We start from the raw sequence: 6650 nt of genomic DNA on the forward strand, positions 1-6650 counted from the left end.
ATATTTAAAAAGGATTAGTGCTTGCGGTATTTAATACTTATCTTATTAAATGCTAGTATTTATTAAGTAATGTGAGACAATTGAAATTTGAGGTTAGAGTTTTAGTCTAACAGTATGTTAATTAATTAATAAGCTACTGTTTTGCATATTTTAAATTCCTGAATATTCCCAAGCTAGCAAATAATTTATATGCAACCGTTGACATTAGGTGAACACTATAAATATTGTTTAAAATAATAAATTCTCCTAAATTTTGTAATATTCTTGGTTATATAACCTGATCTTAAATTCTTGGAAATTTAAGAACTCTTACTGCGCCAGGGTTGTGCAGTAATGCGTCACTCGAGGTTTCTAACGTATTATACGTAAAAAATGTATTAAACTTAAAAAACCTGTGAAAAAAGTAATAAGGATAGCGGACTCGAATAGAGCATTATACAACCTCACTTTTTTTTAACTATGCTTATGTGTGCAGACTTACATTGTTGTTGTCTATAAGAACTTCATTTGACATAAAAATATCACCAAGAATAACAAAACTGACACCACTCATTTTAGAATTATTATTTTGACTGCTTTCATCTAATTGCATCAGGTTTTCTTCTGATACGTCCATAATTATAACGCACTTTTTCTGAAAGAAAGTTTTGAAATCAGCGAAAATCCTTGAATGATTTGTGTTTTTTATTTTTAAGATATTTGCAGTTCGGATGGTTTGAAAATGTACCTGTGGTTTCTTAAGCTTTCTTTAGCCGTATTCAATAATAGATAATACGCGGTTGCACCCCTGACAAAACGCAAAACATTTTGACCATTTTTTTTTAAAGGAAGGATAATTCTTCCCAACATGGATTCCTTAGTCTGCCGCCTCTATTCATTGTCGAAGTTGTAGAATAATAACTTTTTTTTTTATTCACTTTAAATTTCATGCATGCAACATAATACTCTGGTACTATATAAAAACATGAGTAAAGAAATATTTTCACTTCTTTCAGTTTCACGTATTTTCTACAAACAATTTTTTCACCATTTTCTATTTATATTTCTTTTATTGTACGAATTTTCAGAGAAAAAAAGTTCGAAATAAAAAATAGCATTTGCATTTATTTCACTAATTTGAATGAATTTCAACACTATCTTGAAACCTTACACTATACTCAGTGTAAACATAACCTGCATTCCGCATACCGGTCAATAAGTTACTGCTTTTTTCCTTCGGTACATTGTTTTCTGAATTTTAACCACCTTTTTAACTGACAAATGGTATTTTTTTTCCACCTTTTTATTCAATTATTCAGCACCTGGCACATCATTTTCATTAGCCCTATGCATCGCCCGTGTATGTGTATGCAGTAGTTGTTCTTTTAGCATTCGGAAGGGCATCGTAGTTCAGATAAATCCAATAGATGGTGCTCCGATCAGGTAAGCCTGTTTTTCCATTGTTATGCACAGCAAAATTACAAAAATTCATTAAAAACTTGATACTTTTTTATGAATATAAAAGGAATAACATCATTTTCAGTAACAATAAGAGCAGCTGTAACTAGTTAGCCAAAAAAAGGCATCAAAACATGTAATTTAATATTAGAAAAATTGAATATAAGGATGAGTATTCTGAAAACAGTTTGAATTTTATTCAAATATTTCCATTGTTTATTTCGCTAATGTAATTAATTAAATAATTTTATAAACAACTATAATTGTTGCAAATTTCAAAAATTGATTGATAATATTACTTGAATAATAATAATAATAATAATAATAATAATAATAATAATAATAATAATAATAACAACAATATTTAAACAATTATCATTAGCCTTATAATATACTCTTTTATCAATTCATCTATACATTTCACGCCCTAAAAAAAATATATTTATATATAATTTGTTTCTAATCAGGGTGGCGACTTGAGCGGGAAACTGGGAAAGACTTGGAAAAAACAACGAAATGACCGGAAATTTAATTTAAAAATAGTTAATTTACTTTGTCTACAGTTGCAGAGCATATGATTGAAAATAATTATTGTTTTTATTATAGGACAGGGAATTTCAGTAAAGAAATTAAATTTCCCTTGGGACATGGAATTTTTCACGTAGAAGGGAATTAAAAAAAAATAAAACTGAGATTCAGGAGAAAGGAGTTTAAAAAATCCCTGGTCCCTTCTTCCGATGTTTAAAAAAAGAGAGTGCTTCAATTAATTTTTAGAGTACAAGTATTCTTTCGAAAAGGAAATATTTCTAAATTACAATATAATTTTATTTTACATTTTTCGTTAAGAATTTATCTTTTTTTAGAAAATTCAACTAATTGCGGTTAGAATCTGAACTCTTTTGTTAAAAATTAATTTTGTTGGAAAATTTATCATTTTAATTGAAAATTGATCTGGTTTTAAAAATGCAACTAGTTTGTCGAAAATAAATTTTTTATCTAAAAATTTTAATATTCCCGTATAAAATTGAACTACTTCGGGTGAAAAATTGACCTTTTCCAGTTCAAAATTCAACAATTTGAATGTAAATTCGTCTTTTTAAATTAAAAATTTATTACATTCTCATCATTTATGATTGAGAAAGTATTAGAATTGTCGGAAATTTGACATCACACTTTTTCAACTGATCTCCGTGTTTCGAGACCCCCTAAATCCGAAAATCAGGTTTTCACGATGGCGTCTGTCTGTCCGTCCGTCCGTCCGTAAGCACGATAACTCTCGAAAAAATCAACGAATCAAATTCATCTTTGGCACACTTTTTTAAGTCTTAAAAGAAAGGACGAGTTTGTTAACTAGCCATTTTTGATAAAAATTCAAAAAGTGAGCGCATTTAAAAAATTTTTGAGACCACTTTTTTCTGAACTTGAAAATTCTATGTACGGATATTTATATTATAAAAAAGAACAAACAATTTATCCTAATGACTTTTTTCGATAAAAAGAAAATTCTCAGAGTTATAGCGTTATCAAAATTTTTTTAATCAACCGATAATCAAAATTTGAAACCGAAAAACGCACAATATGAAAAAATGTCAAAAAATAAATATTTATTTTTGAAAGCTCTAAAAGATTATCATAACAAATTTTTGGATTTTTTTCAGAAATCGAAAATTCAAATTTTGATTGCACAAAAAATAATGGAAAATTCCATTTTGTGGACAAACTAGGTAGGATACGAAAAAATACGAATTATTTACCAGGGACGGGAAGATAGATGAGGAATTAGATAGACGAATAAACGAAGGTAAGGAGGTTATTGGTAGAGCAGGTCCCCTTATCAGAAGTAAAAATATATCAAATAAAGCTAAAGTGGCAATACATAATTCTATATTTGTACCGACTGTACTATAGGGTAGCGAGACATGGACTTATCAAGAGAAAGATAAGAGTAAAATTAACGCAATTGACATGAGATTCATGCGCATAATAGCGGGAAAACCCTGATGGATAAAGTAAGTAACGAGATAATTCGAAAAGAATGTGGTTCAGAAGAGACGCTAGTAGACACATGGGAAAGAAATCGGTTAAGATGGTTCGGACATGTTGATAAAATGCCAAATGAACGACTAACGAAACAAGTGTATCAAGGTAAAGTAAATGGCAGCGTGCCCAGAGGTAGACCGCGGAAAGAATGGTTAGAATGTGTGAATGAGACCTAGGTAGAAGAGACATAAGAAGTCACAGAAACAAAGGAGCCTGCATGAAAAAATGCATGGACATAAAAGAAGCTAGAAAAGTATGCCAGGACAGGAAAGTATGGCGGCAAATAGTTAATAAAAAGAGTCTCAGTAGAGTGAATGACGCCTGAAACAAAAGACCTTGGCCACTAATGGACCCAAGTGGGGAACCTTACATAATGACTTCGTGAGGTTCTTCGCTTGGGGTGATTGCTAGAGAGATTGATCAGCAACCTGGGTCGGAGCAGTGTTTCGGAACGAACGTCTTATTTACTTAAATAGCACGAAAATTCTGGATCAATCTGAAAAATCTCTATCCCTTCCAGACACTACTCTTTTCCCCTACCGAGTGAGTCACGCATACCCCGAAAGTGAAATGGCTTAATGGTGTAATAAAAAAAATAAAAAAAATGGTTATCCCAAAAAAGATCTACAGTTTCGATAAGAATCACCTCTTGATAGGACGCCTACTTCTTGATTTATTCGTGACAAATAACGTTGAAAAAAATAAAATAAAAAAAAATGTGTGGAAAAACGACGAAACTTACGAGAAAAAAAATCCAACAAAACCTGTTTACAAATGTCTCACGGAAATCGAGCGCGCAGCGCGAGTGTTACGATGAGAATGTGTATCTCAAAGCCTACAGAGCTTTGAGAAACTTAATCTTTGACTATACTTAATTAAGTAGACAATTCAGAATATGAAGCCGAGTATAAATACTGCCATCTAAAAGATATCTTTTTGATAAACTTTTTTTCACGCATTGCAAATGCAAAGAATAAATATCCGAGCGCAAAGCTCGAGGTGTAATTATGTTCGAGCGCGAAGCGTGAGATTCAGCCGTCGCGCGCCCTAGGCGCGCTCAAACTTGCGAGCGTTTTTCAGTTTCCCTGCTGCCCGGCGGCCCAGTTCGCCTCTGAGTATTAATTATTTAGTAGACAAAGTAATGTATGAAAAAAGAAGATGTGTGTGTTTTTTTATTCTTGCAGTTAATTTTTTTTCAATTTCTAAGAATTTTTGCCAGTCACTCAAAAAAAAAGACTCTTTAAGTCAACCGTCTGTTATTAAGTTTATTAATAAACATTACGAGTTTACTAAAACATCAATTGTGTAAATGAAAATGTTCAATTTAGTGATTTTATTTCATGATATAATTTTTTTCGAAATGTTTTTAAACATTATTAATCAAAGAGAAAATTTTAATTACAAATGATTTTTTTAATATCAGGAAATAACTCTGTTCCTACAATTTTCCTATCGCAGTATACAATTTGTAAACTTTTTCACACTTTGAAAGAGATAAGAGAAATGAAATACTTAATGGACCTAAAACGTAGTATATCTTAATTTACGAATTAAGTATCCTTACCGATAATAAGATTTCTGAAAAAATTTAAATAATTGAGATTTGATTTTAGAACAAACGAAACAGAATCTAGAAGATTTTGGGAAAATTAAATGGTTTTTTAGGAATACTGAATGAATTGAAAAGATATTTAGAAGTTTTAAAAAGATTTTAAAATAATTTAAAATTTGCAAAATTTTAACATTTTCTATAAATTTTTTAAACAATTTTAAGCAATTTTATAAAATTTTGAGAATTTAAAAAAATGTTAAAAGTTTTTAATAATTTTGAAAGAATACAATTTTTTATTAAGATTCCTCTGAAAGTTTCTAAACATTTCGAAGTTTTTAAGGCAATTGTAAAAATGTATTTTTTTGTACTTTAAAAATTATTGATGAATTTAAAAATTTTTTAACAGATTAAAAATATTTAAAAACTTGAATAGTTTTTCGAAAATTTATTATAAAAAATTATTTCTTCAATCCTGAAAAATAAAAAAATATATAAAAATGTTCTGCATTTTTTTCGGCATATGTGAAATCTTCAAAAATCTTTTCGAAAATTTGTCCGGAATCTTACGAAAATTATATTTATATAACTTTAAATAGAAAATTATAATGCCTGTTTCCTTCTTGTCAAATCTTTGAATCCGACTTTACCTTTGTAATAAACAAATAGTTATTCTAAATTTGTATTTTGTGTAAAAATGATTGTCATTGCAAAAAAAACATCATTTTTTAACTCTAAACCTTTTCCATAGTTTACTGAAATTAACAGCCCTGATTTTTTAAACTTTATTTTTTCTTTTTTTAAAGGTTTAAGCTAATAACTCTTTTATTAGTGCATATTCTAAAATCAAAAGTTGAATCGGTTTAAATTGTTGCTAATTGTGTCAGTTGTTCCCAATCGGATTGAATTGAGTAAATGCACTTGCCTGCATACGCCCTCTGCAGTTTTCGTGGGTAACACACATGACGCGCACGTGTTTATTGGTGGTTAGATATTACATTTTTAGTAATTTAACAAAAGTTTTAAGTACAAACAAATATAATGTTTAGACGGTATACCGAATGAAAATATAAAAGTATATTGATTTACAACATATAAAAATGATACCGTTTAAAGATGTGACAGTGAGTTAGTATGATTATCAAGTAGGTAGTTTGATTTAGGCGGTATATCCTTGTAAAACTTTTATTTACTTCTTTTTAAATTCTTATTCTTAAAATTTGTTTGTTTGGCAGAATAAAAAACTGCTTGTGAATAATTAAGGCAAAATCGAAATGCTGCATTGAAAACTTAACCCCCAACTGAGAATAATGGATACCAAATTGAAAACGATTCGAAAAATTATAGAAGATAGGATGAACCCAATATTTTGAAAGTCAGGCTAAATATTTAAGATATTAAAATTTAAATATTTCAATTAATTTGATTTACAAATATTTTTATTTTAGAGGTTTCAAATGGTTAATTGTATATCATCAGATTCATTAATTTTCATTAGGTTCAAATTTGAATTGAATACGCGTGGAATTCATCACAAGAAATGGTTTTCCTTCCATAAGCACAGCAATTTTTTATATTTTCTCCTTCCTGAAACATTGTGATTAATGGCCACATATTTCTGTAA

Source organism: Belonocnema kinseyi, chromosome 5 (assembly GCF_010883055.1).
Source record: "Belonocnema kinseyi isolate 2016_QV_RU_SX_M_011 chromosome 5, B_treatae_v1, whole genome shotgun sequence".
Lineage (NCBI taxonomy): Eukaryota > Metazoa > Arthropoda > Insecta > Hymenoptera > Cynipidae > Belonocnema > Belonocnema kinseyi.